Source organism: Trichomycterus rosablanca, chromosome 15, assembly GCF_030014385.1.
Source record: "Trichomycterus rosablanca isolate fTriRos1 chromosome 15, fTriRos1.hap1, whole genome shotgun sequence".
Classification (NCBI taxonomy): Eukaryota; Metazoa; Chordata; class Actinopteri; order Siluriformes; family Trichomycteridae; genus Trichomycterus; species Trichomycterus rosablanca.
Genome location: NC_086002.1, coordinates 19,439,561 through 19,452,506, shown reverse-complemented (window position 1 = coordinate 19,452,506; position 12,946 = coordinate 19,439,561). Strand labels below are relative to the sequence as shown.

Genomic DNA, 12,946 nt, shown 5'->3' with positions numbered 1-12,946 from the left:
GTGTTGTCCCATGAAAAGATATAATTAAATATTTGCAGAAATGTGAGGGGTGTACTCACTTTTGTGATACACTGTATATATATATCAGTGGCGATTTCTGTAAGACTGCAAGGGAAGCTCAGCTTCCCCTAAAATGTCAAAAATTAAATGGTCAAATATGTACAGTTGTGTTAACATTTCATTGACTACAAATGCGTTAGAACACGTTCATCTTGAAGACGAGTTCGTTCAGAATCAGCTACTTATCACAAATCGACTCGATTTTGTTAACTTAACTCATACATTCCCGGAGCTTCAATGCATTTACCCACAGAAGCTGAGCGTCTCTTTGCTTCTATGGGGCTGCATGGACGCTGAGCGTCTCTGTAGGTGAATGAGCTGTGGGCGGGTCTGGACGCTGAGCTTCTGCAAGATGATTGGAGGATCAGTCGAAAGGCTGAATCCCGTTTTGATTGACAGCTGTCGCTGGGAGCTTCAGTACCATCGCAGATTTTGCGAGTGAAGTCGGAAGACAAACTGCAACCCATTTCAGGACATTTTCTTGAAAACTAACAAAGGGGAGAATTTATACATTTATATATAAATAAATTGACAAATTTTATGATGTAAGCCGACAATGAGCTTCCCCTCTTTGAAAGACCAGCAGCCGCCACTATATTTTTTTACCTATGCGATATATTGGAAATGGGAATGTCAGATCTCAGGTTTGGAGCGAGGTAGGACGTTCCTCTCTAAATTTGAAAAAGATCAGAGAAACAAAGAAAAAAATTTGACCAAAAAATCTCTAAGGGTTTTGGTCATATTATACTGGTTTTGGACCAAATAAAAATGAAAATGAACTCATACCCTTTCCAGTATAATAAAGGCATGAAAAATATACAGCTTTTGGACAGTAAAAAGTCATCCAATTTGCAATATATTGAATACTTGAGTGGGGTCCCATAAGCAGCATACAGTAGTGAAGGCCCAAATGCTTATTTTTCACACTTCCCAAGGGTCTACAGACACGAAACACATACCAATGGATTCGTCTTGACGAGTAGATGTCATCTGACACCAGAAACGGCAGCTATTTCCGCTGGAAATTGCCGAAAATCGCCCCGTTTTTTATTATTGTTTTTACTTTGTTGGACAAATTTGGTACCCATGCACTCGGGACGACTCCTAGATTATGATTCAATCGAGTCCCGGTGTCTGTGTTTGGCTGTTTATTCCCGCCAAGCCTATGAGGCCTACGTTAGCAACCGAATGCTAATGACATACTCGTTTTTCATACTTCCCGGTGGTCAACATGCAAGATACACATATCAATAGATTTGTCTCGATGAGTAGATGCTGTTTGACACCAGCAGCTTGAGCTAACTCCACGGGAAATCGCGGAAAATCGCCCCGTTTTTATAACGTTTAGCTACTAAATTAACATGTTTATTGGGCACTTAGGTAGACAAATTTGGTATGGTTACACTCGGGAAAACTCGTAGTTTGTAATGCAAAGAAGTTTTGTTGTCCTAGAGGTTCTGGAACCTTTAGAAATGGTTCAAAGTCAGGCAAAAGAAACACAGGAAGGCCTTAAAAATGTTCAAGTGGACCTAGGGCTTCCAGATTTTTCACACTGCTTCTAGAGGTGTCCACAGCCCACACATTCGAGTTTTGAGTCGATCGGACCTTTCAAAGCAGTGTTACATAGAGCGTGTAAGAATCTGAATGGGAATAAATTGGGATTTGGACGTGTCCAAACGGGGTAGCAAGGTCCGATGGGTCCGAAATTTTGGCGACATTGTCGACATAGGCTCCAGATAAACATACTCAAATTTGGAAGCGTTTGGGCATTCCGAAGTATTTTTTATTGGGGCAACGATTCGAGCAAAATCCATGCAGACTTGTACCTTGGCCTTAAGCCTTTCTCAGTGAAGGAGGAGAAATACTGAAAGGCCTTAAAAATCTTCATGTGGACCTAGAGCTTTCAGATTTTTCAGACTACTTCTAGAGGTGTTGACTGCCCACATAGTTGAGTTTTAAGTCAAACGGCCCAAGTGGTGTCCAAAAAGTTATTATGGGATTTGAATGGGAATATATTGGAATTGGAACGTGTCCAAACAGGCTCTAGAAAGGTCAGACGAGTCCGAAATTTCGGCTACATTGTCATCAGAGGCTCTAGATAAACGTACTAAAATTTGGAACCCTTTTTAGGTGCTGGGTCAACCACGAAAGGTACTTCAGACAAAGATGACACTCAACGATACCCATTTTCAAAGGCTGCTTCTCAGATTAAAACTGAACACACATATAAAAAGAGTTGTTGCATCCGAAAAGATGTATTTACAAACACACGACAATCTTCTTCTTCTCCTGGGCCTTTGTCCCGCTCGGTTGCGGGGTCAGCTCTTCGGCGGATCATGATCCGCACATTGATTTGGCACAGTTTTTACGCCGGATGCCCTTCCTGGCACGACCCTCCCTATTTTATCCGGGCTTTGGACCGGCACTACAATGCACTGGTTTGTGCATCTAGCGGCTAGGTATCTATAGGACAATTCAGTGTTTCCAATTAGCCTGGTGGCATGTCTTTGGACTGTGGGAGGAAACCGGAGCACCCAGAGGAAACCCACGCGGACACGGGGAGAACATGCAAACTCTGCACAGAAAGGACCCGGACCTTGTTGTGAGGCGACAGTGCTACCCACTAAGCCACCGTGCCGCCCTACAAACACATGACAATAATTAGCCAAAAATGCAACACGGGTCATTCCCATGCATATGTCCATGTTTTTCCACTGCCCCTTTTTATATCAGCCATTTCTAGCATGTTCTTTTGTCAAAACATCTATGTTACACCCAATTCTGATGAGGCCGGACTGACCCATGGGTCCAAGCCCTTTCACATCCTGATGGAAGTACCCTTATTTGACTGACTGAAAAGCTGACCAAGTGAAACTCTTCATTTTGAGTGACTTGATCACTATTTATCAACTCTTCAGAGCTGTGATCCAAGAGCTTGCCAATGCATCACAGCCACCCGATAGATATCTAGCATGGTAAATATCTGTACCTATCAGTGGGTGGTGAATAACCATCAAACCAACCTAGGATGGTAAATGTACAGTTTTCACACATCAGGGTATTTAATGGTTTTTTTAAATAAATGAGCAGGAAAATGTCCACTGAGGAGGACATTGGTCTAGTGATCAACTGGATTAAGTTGGCTGTTTTTTTTGTTGTAAACAGCCAACTCCCTGCTTTCTGACATTTTTCATCTTCTGCTTTGAATATCCTTGCAGCTCCAGTTGAATTATGGGATAGATTAACGATTAACGTGCTTGGTTCTCTTTAAAATGTTTGACGATGCAGTTCCACATCTGGGGATTTTTTGTATGTACTGTTTAATTAATACTACTGCTTTCATTTACTGTTATGTATTGTTAGGTTTTTAACATAACATCATTATTAAACATAAATTACATCCAGACCACATGGTCTATTGTTCAACATGTCGCCGGCTAAGCTCTCTCCCTGACTCCTACAGAAAGGGGGGGGAGGCAGAGCCCGGGGCTTGTTAGCACACTTCATTGGCTCCACCAGCAGTAAAGGAGGAGGAGCCTAGCTGAGTTTAAAAACTGGCGGGGAAGAGAGGCGCGGCCTCTTTCTTACGTGGTGTGTCTAGACTGCAGGAGTAAGGAGCGCCGGCCGGCTTAGCTCTGATATATATTCACAGATTATTTTTACACTTAATAAAGTGTTTTAAAGAGTACTTTCTGGACTTCCTTCGACTGCTTTCTTCAGGACCTTTTGAACAAAAGATTTATCCTAACAGTATACATATACAACAGTAATAATCAAATTACATTGACATTTATGGCATTTGGCAGATGCTCTTATCCAGAGCGACTTACATTTATGCAATTTTTTTACATTTATGCAGGACTGGGTGTGGGGGAGGGGCAAGAACATAAGCTTTCCAAGTAAACTTCAGGATCAGGTTTTCTCTTTTCAAATTGAATGACAGAGCACAAATATTCAAATCACACTATAAAGATGTCCTACATGTTATATAAATACATAATACGCAGTGGTTTGGGCACAGCTAGCTGAATTCCATGTTTTGTTATTGGTTTAAACGTCTTAATGGCTCTTCTATGGGATAGAAATTTGAACAATATTTTTTCTGTATGTAACTAAAAGAAAAAAAAAGTTAGCTTTTTAATGCATTATTACTTTTATACCAGGCACATTGTGTTTTTTTCCCTAGTACTTACATTCAGCAAGTAAAAAGTAATCATGCATTAAAATGTGCAGCACTTTGTTTCCTGTAGAGAATGTGTAAACTTATTTTTCTTTTTTTATTGTACTTACTTTTACGAACCGGTTGCCGGTTCAAGCCCCACCACCACCAAGTTGCCACTGTTGGGTCCCTGAGCAAGGCCCTTAACCCTCAATTGCTCATCGTGTTCAGCTCATTGTGTAAGTCGCTTTGGATAAATGCGTCTGCTAAATGCTGAAAATGTAAATGTAAATATGTTGTTATCTACTGTATCTGATGTAAAAGCATCAGTAAAAATAAATAGCATTAAATATAGTGTAGAAACTGAAACATTTGATAAAACACCCCGCCATCATAAACGCACGTGTGCAGTTCTGCACTTTCTCTGTGCACCTTGAACGCATCATTATAATCATGCTCGGTGCGCGCGAGACACGGAGGTTTCAGAGGCTGCGCGAGCATCATCAGCGCTGTGTGGAGCGGCACGAGCTGGAGTCCCGAGAGAGGAACAGACTGGAGCACGAGGAAAGTGTGAAGCTGCTGCAGGTAAGACCTGTTTTACTCTTCTATTCAACTGTAAACTCAGGCTGTACTCAGAGCTTTAATCCGTCCAACACACAACACATACTGATGCTTTCACCTCGTTTTTCACCTGCATGACTTGGTATTTAAACAAATGAGGGTTTAAATGTAGATAAAACACACACAGGTGTGAATGTAATGTTTTAGCAGTTTGAGTCTACAGTCAGTGATGGTTTTGTACTGGATACCTTTAAATTCAGGTGTTCCTAAAATGTAGATTCCCGCGTGTAACTAAGTGGGGTGGGGGAGGGTAAAGTGCACCATGAGCTCTGTGATAACACGCACTTACATTTAGGTTCATCTGGGTTTTTTTTTCTGTTTGTTTGTTGACCTGAAGCAAAATTATTTTACTGATATTTCAAATGTGTACTAAACTTTACAGAGAATGGACAAACAAGAGGATAAACAAGAGGATAAACAAGAGGATAAACAAGAGGACAACATGGTATGTATTTATTTTGACATGTATTCTTTTCATGTGAACTATAAATAGAATTTGATTAAAAAAACTACTTAATCTGTTTATTGAACATTTTATTAAATGTAGGATTCACTTTCTAAAATTGAGTGAGTTGCTCTAGGGCAGGGGTCCCCATCATGAAATTATATATATATGAATATGATATTTACCAAGAACCAAAAATAAATCAATCACATATTTTCTATTTGTAGGGGTACCATCTCTGTAGAAATGTAATAACACAACTTGCATATCCAAAGACAAATTCATTTTAAGTTTTTCATTCAAAAACCGAACCATTTCATGCCAAAACATAGATACAATGGGACATAAAAAAAAAAAAGAAAGATGCTCAATAGTTTCTTTGTCTCCATTACAGAAAGAACAACAATAATCTATATCCAGTCTGAATCTTTCCAAAGTAACCTTAGCAGGATAAATCTTATGTATTATCCTAAAAAATTCTTCTTTAGTTTTATTCGCAATACAATATCGTTTAAGTACACTCCAAGTATCTTCCCATATTAAGTCAGGAAACATTGAGATCCATAAAGATTTTGAAGGAGGAGTATAATAATAATTAAATAAGGATCGGACCATTTTATTGCTACATTTATCATTAATAATATCAATGTCACCCAGAAACAAGTGTTTGTTTATTGTGTTTATGTCTATATAATGATTTGTGCTGTAGTTTTTAAATAAAGACAAACTCTTGTCAGATATTGATTCTAAAACCATTAAGTATTCTTTATCTGAAATTTGGCAGTTAAACTTGAGACGAAGCTCATTAATACTTAAAAAGTTATTATCTGTATTCAACAGCTGACAAACTAGTAGAATATTAGCTTGAAACCAGTTCTTAAAAAAGAAAGATTTATTCTGATGAGTGATGTACTTGTTATTCCAAATGAAAAAGTTGTGTGGAGAGAAGTTGTGTTTATAGACCAAGCACCATGTTTGTAGCACTTGTTTGTGGAATCTAGATAGCATAATAGGTAATTTATTAATATCAAAGTTACATTTCAAAAGGAAAGTTATCCCTCTGAGTTGTTCAAATAAGTATTGGGGGAATATATTCCACAGTGAAGAGCTAGTTTTAATAAAGTTTTTTAACCAGTTAATCTTAAAAGTGTAGTTTGAAGTGGAATAATCTAATACATTTAAACCATCTTGTTCATAAAAATTGGATATAATATCCTTCTTTAAATAACGGGGCTTGTTTTTCCAAATAAAATTAATCATTAATGTGTCCATGTTTTTGGCAACATTATTTGGTACAAATAATGCCTGAGACAAATAAGCTGCTCTTGAAAGTCCTTCAGATTTAGATAACAAAACACGTCCTTCTGGATACGAGCTGTGTGATGCTGGAGGATCCTCCTGCTCTGTTGCTATTTCACATCTACCAGTGATCAGTGAAGTCTCTTACATGCTTTCTGGCCATTTATAGTAGCTCTTTTATGCTTATCTACTAATACTCACTCACTCATTATTACTCTACTAATACTCATTATTACTCCAGTAATACTCACTCACTCATTATTACTCCACTAATACTCACTCATGCTCATTATTACTCCACTAATACTCACTCATTGATTATTACTCTACTAATACTCACTCATAGTCATAATTACTCTACTAATACTCACTCGCTCATTATTACTCAACTAATACTCACTCATACTCAATATTACTTTACTAATACTCACTCATACTCATTATTACACCACTAATACTCATTCACTCATTATTACCCCACTAATACTCACTCACTCATTATTACTTCACTAATACTCACTCACTCATTATTACTCTACTAATACTCACTCACTTATTATTACTCCAGTAATACTCACCCATACTCATTATTACTCTACTTATACTCACTCACTCATTATTACTCCAGTAATACTCACTCATACTCATTATTACTCTACTAATACTCACTAATGAGTGAGTGAGAATTACTGGAGTAATAATGAGTGAGTGAGTATTAGTATAGTAATTATGAATATGGGTGAGTATTAGTAGAGTAATAATGAGTGAGTGAGTATTAGTATAGTAATTATGAATATGGGTGAGTATAGTGGAGTAATAATGAGTGAGAGTATTAGTGGAGTAATAATGAGTGAGTGAGTATTAGTAGAGTAATAATGAGTATGAGTGAGTATTGGTAGAGTAATAAAGCTAACGCGGTCCCTCATTATCAGATATTAATCAATTAATGCACAATATGTCAACCTTTGTTCTCACTGTTGACCGCTGGTCGAGTCTCTCACCACACCATGCATAACACTGATGTGCAAAGTGATTTCCAAAATGGCAATTCTACAGGAGACGGCAAAAAAGGTCTTAAATTTGAATGGAAATTCATGTAAAAAAATCATTCCAAGTACTTTTGGAGCATTTCTAGTAATGTGTTTATTCTTTTATGCTTTGTTCAAATTGTGCAAAAAATAAAAACGTAAATAGAGACACAGAATTTTCTTTGGAAAGCATTTGATACACTTTACTAAAAAACAACAAACCAATAGCAAACAATCATCCTGCAGTAATAAACTCTTTCTTTGCTACCACAGAAATCAGGAGAGAACAGAACGCAGTCCCCCACTATCAGAAATTATACAGTCGAGATTCCCACATTTGGGGAATTCGCAGCGGTCAGCACAACCGGAGTGCAATGGCTGAGCCTCGCTCTGGGTGAACCACCTTCTTGATCATGGTCTCGCCCCTGCCAGGTAAGTATGAGGTCCAGAAGCACCGCCGAACAGAGACACCGAATCACACACCGTTCACACTCACAGTGAGCTCCACTCGATAATGAGGGACCGCGTTCGCTTTCCCGTGATTTCTGTGGTAGCAACGAAGGAGCTTGTAGATTGAAGCCGACCGTATTCATTTAGTTTCTTGTTCTGAATGATTTTCATTCTGATTCGTTGTTCTTTTGCGTGCAGCTCCGAACGATAGGACGGATTTGTGGTGTTTTTGCGTTGGAAAAAAAAAGTGGTTGTCCAGAGCTATTTTTGGAAAGGCAGCATTCACATAAAAAGCTTGTTGATACAAACGTTAAAGAGACCGGTGTTTTAGATCAGCTTCAGCACTGGGCACATAATTAGCCGTTTGCACTATTTCTTAGGCTAATTTGACCGTTTCATGATTGAGCTATGTCAAACCTAGAAAGGGCATGCTTGTCAGGTGGATTTTGAAAAAAACCATAGCACCTGGAGGAAAACCATGCAGACAAAGGGAGAACATGCAAACTCCTCCTGTGGAACTTTTGGAGAATTGTAAAAAAAAAAAAAAAATTATATGATATGATAATACAAGATATTGTGACCATGTTGAAAAAAATGTGATGTTGCCTTCTTGTGGCACTTTTAAAGAACTGTTAAAAATTAGTTATGATATGGCAATATTAGATCTTGGTAAAAAAAAAAAATCCAAAAGTTTTCACTCACCCATCCAAATAATTGAATTCAGGTGTTCCAATCACTTCCATGGCCACTGCTTCTACACACATTAGGGAAGGAATGGGTCTCAGGAGCTCAGTGAATTCCAGCATGGTACTGTAATAAGATGCCACCTGTGCAACAAGTCCAGTCGTGAAATTTCCTCGCTACTAAATATTCCACAATCGACTGTCAGTGCTATTATAACAAAGTGGAAGCGATTGGGAACAACAGCCATGAAGTGTTAGTGTCATGTAAAATAACAGAGCTGAGGCTCATAGTGCACAGAGGTCGCCAATTTTCTGCAGAGTCAATTGCTACAGACCCCCAAACTTCATGTGGCCTTCAGATCAGCTCAAGAACAGTGTGTAGAGCTTCATGGAATGCAGTCGAGCAGTTGCATCCAAGCCTTACATCACCAAGCATAATGCAATGCGTCATATGCAGTGGTGTAGAGCACACCGCCACTGGACTCTAGAGCAGTGGAGACGTGTTCTCTAGAGTGACGAATCACGCTTCTCTGTCTGGCAACCCGATGGATGAGTCTGGGTTTGGCAGTTGCCAGGAGAACGGTACTTGTCTGACTGCATTGTGCCGAGTGTAAAGTTTGGTGGAGGGGAGGATCATGGTGTGGGGGTGTTTTTCAGGAGTTGGACTGGAGTTCCAGTGAAAGGAACTCTTAATGCTTCAGCTGTGTACCATGACTGCATGACTGTGCACCAGAGATAATGCATAAAGACTTAGACGAGCGAGTTTGGTGTGCAATAACTCGACTGGCCTTCACAGAGTCCTGACCTCAAATGGATAGAACACCTTTGGGATGAATTAGAGCGGAGACTGCAAGCCAGACCTTCTTGTCCAACATCAGTATCTGACCTCACAAATGCGCTTCTGAAAGAATGGTCAAAATTCCCATAAACACACTCCTAAACCTTGTGGAAAGCCTTCCTAGAGGAGTTGAAGCTGTTATAGCTGCTAAGGGTGGGCCGACATCATATTAAACCCTATGAATTAAGAATGATACGTCACTCAAGTTCATATAGGTGTGAAGGCAGGTGAGTGAACACTTAAGGCAATATATTATATGTCTTGTGACCATAAAAGAAAAAATCTTTGTAATGTCGCCCTCTTAGAACACTTTTGGAGAATTGTTAAAAAAAATAACATGAAATGGTAAAATGAAAACATGTGACCATGTTGGTAAAAAATTCTTGTAATGTCGTGTTTGGTTGTTCTCTCTTTCTGTCATTTTGCAGTACAAGTGGCTGCTGATTGGTTGCAGCCTGTTCTCCACTGCAACCAATGTCAGATATGCCCCCAATCCCAATCCGCTCCCTACTCACTCCGCTTCTCCACTCCGTCTCCATTTGAGCGTTCACGTGGAGTGCTCACCACATTAAGGGCTGTCCCAAAGTAATTAGGACGGAGGGGATGTGAACTGTAAAACCCTTCAACAACGAGTGAACACAAGAGCACACTCAACCACCACACTCCACAGAAGTGCAGCTACGAAAGGTGAATGGAGGAAACACCTTACAAATGTAGGTTCCGACATCATTTTCAATAAAATATGATATTAGGTTTCCTCATAAGGTGTTAGGGAAAATTTAGGCACAGTCTTCTTCAGGCTTTTTAAAGAAAGTAATGAAATCTGTGATCGGTGAACTTAAACTTCATAAATGGCAAAATTATTTTACCCCAACAATACTATCACTAACATTATTATCATATTTAACACCATTTTTTGGAGAATTAAAACATAACTATACATTTATACTAGTTATAAAGTAGCAGGTGCTTGCGTCTCCTAAGCTCGTATTTCCGCTTGGAGATGCTGAAATGATAACGGAGCGCAAGACATGAAGACAAGGTGAGAAAAGCGTCTATCTGTAGCCATGGTGACGGCAGCTTCCTTCTTCCGCTCGAAAGCAAAGAGGGCGTCCCAGAGTTGACTCCTGAATTTAGACCCTCCCTTTAATTGGAAGCTCCCTTCACTGCACAGAGTGTGACTTCATATGGAGTGTGACTCTGTAGTGGAGTGTTAGTGAGGAGGGAACGGTTTGGGAAAGGCCGATGGTGAAGTGACTAAGCATCAGCAGTACAAGTGGCTGCTGATTGGTTGCAGCCTGTTCTCTACTGCAACCAATTACAATGTATACTTTTAAAGTACTGGTTAAGTAAATAAAGCTACAGGCTATGTTAAGAGCACATGCAGGTAGACAGACCACTGTAATTTTAGCCTTGTGCTTATTTGTGGCCACCAGATTTCTTGTGAGCATGGTACAAAAAACATACTGTGTAATGTCGCCCTGTTGTGGCACTTTTGGATAATTGCTAAAAAGATCGATCGATCGATAGGTAGGTAGGTAGGTAGGTAGGTAGATAGATAGATAGATAGATAGATAGATAGATAGATAGATAGATAGATAGATAGATAGATAGATAGATAGATAGATAGATAGATACTTTATTGATTCCGAAGGAAATTAGTACAGTGGCCCAGAAGGGTAAATGTTGTTACAAATGATCAATGTTGTTCACGGTGTTTATATCAACATAGTTATGTAGACATAATGTCGCCCTCATGTGGCACTTTTAGAGAACTGTCATAAAAATTAACATGATATGGTAAAATGAGTTCGTGACCATGTTGGTAAAAAAAATCCTTGTAATGTCGCCCTCTTGTGGCACTTATGGAGATTTGCAAAAAAGTAATATGATGTGTTAATATAAGATCTTGTGATCTTAGTAAAAAAATCTTTGTAATGTCGCCCTCTTGTGGCACTTATGGAGATTTGCAAAAAAGTAATATGATGTGTTAATATGAGATCTTGTGCACTTTTGGAAAACTATTATGATGTGGTAATATGAGGTGTGTTGACCATGGTAAAAAAATAATCTTGTATTGTCGCCCTGTTGTGGCAGTTTTGGAGAATTGTTAAAAAAACTAATATGATATGGTAATATGAGGTTTTGTGAGTATGGTAAAAAATAGATCCTTGTACTGTCGCCCTCTTGTGGCACTTTTAGAGATTTGCAAAAAAGTAATATGATGTGGTAGTATGAGGTCTTGTGACCATGGTAAAACAAATATTTTTAATGTTGCCCTGTTGTGGCACTTTTGGAGATTTGTAAAAAAAAAAATAGTGATTTGATATTGTTACGTGCCTGAGGGACACATGTTTTTTTCTGTTTTCATGTCTTTGTGTTTGGTTGTTCTCTCTTTCTGTCTTTCTGTATTTTTGCAGTACAAGCGGCTGCTGATTGGTTGCAGCGTTTTCTCCACTGCAACCAATTAGAGAAATGGCGGGGCTTCCAGTAAAAAAAAAGCAAGAGACCGCCACAAATAAATAAAGGAAAAAAAAGAATGTTGAGTTAAAGATAGAGTGTATACTTTTAAAAGCATTGTTTGTATAAATACAACTACAAGGTTATGTTATGAGCACATGCAGGTAGACAGACCACTGTAATTTTAGCCTTGTGATTATTTGTGGCCAGTTTTCTTGTGACCCTGGTAAAAAAAAAATTAGAGAATTGTTATAAAAACTAATATGATATGGTAATATGAGGTCTGTTGACCATGGTAAAAATCTTGTATTGTCGCCCTCTTTTGGCACTTTTGAAGAATTAAAAAAAAAAGTATTTTTATGATATTGTTACGAGCCTGTTTACTACTGCAACCAATTGGAGACATGGTGGAGTGACTGGGGGCGGGACTTTCAGTATAAAAAAAAAAAAAAAAGAATGTCAAGGGCAGTTGTAGCCTAGCAAATAAGATACTGGACTAGTAAGCAGAAGGTTGCTGGTTCAAACCTCATAACGCTTTGGATAAAAGCGTCTGCTAAATACAGAAAATGAAAATGTAAAGACAAAGCTAGAGTGTTTACTTTTATTATTTAATTCATTGATTATTTGTGGCCAGTTTTCTTGTGACCATAATAAAAAAAAAATTATAATGTCGCCCTCTTGTGGCACTTTTGGAAAATTGTTTTAAAAAGTATTATGATGTGGTAAAATGAGATCATGTGACCATGTTGGTAAACAAAAATCTTTATAATGCCGCCCTGTTGTGGCACTTTTGAAGAATTGAAGAAAAAAAAATAGTGATATGATATTGTTACGAGCCAGTTCTCCACTGCAAACAATTAAAGACATGGTGGACTTACTGGGGACGAGACTTTCAATATAAAA

General features: G+C 38.6%; 1 non-coding gene across 1 annotated transcript; it reads right to left on the bottom strand.

Moving 5' to 3' along the window:
* Positions 1-7,889: 7,889 nt before the first annotated feature.
* Positions 7,890-8,052, bottom strand: LOC134329692 (U1 spliceosomal RNA). The gene has a single exon (XR_010014916.1). It is a non-coding gene; the product is annotated as a U1 spliceosomal RNA (small nuclear RNA).
* Positions 8,053-12,946: the final 4,894 nt, after the last annotated feature.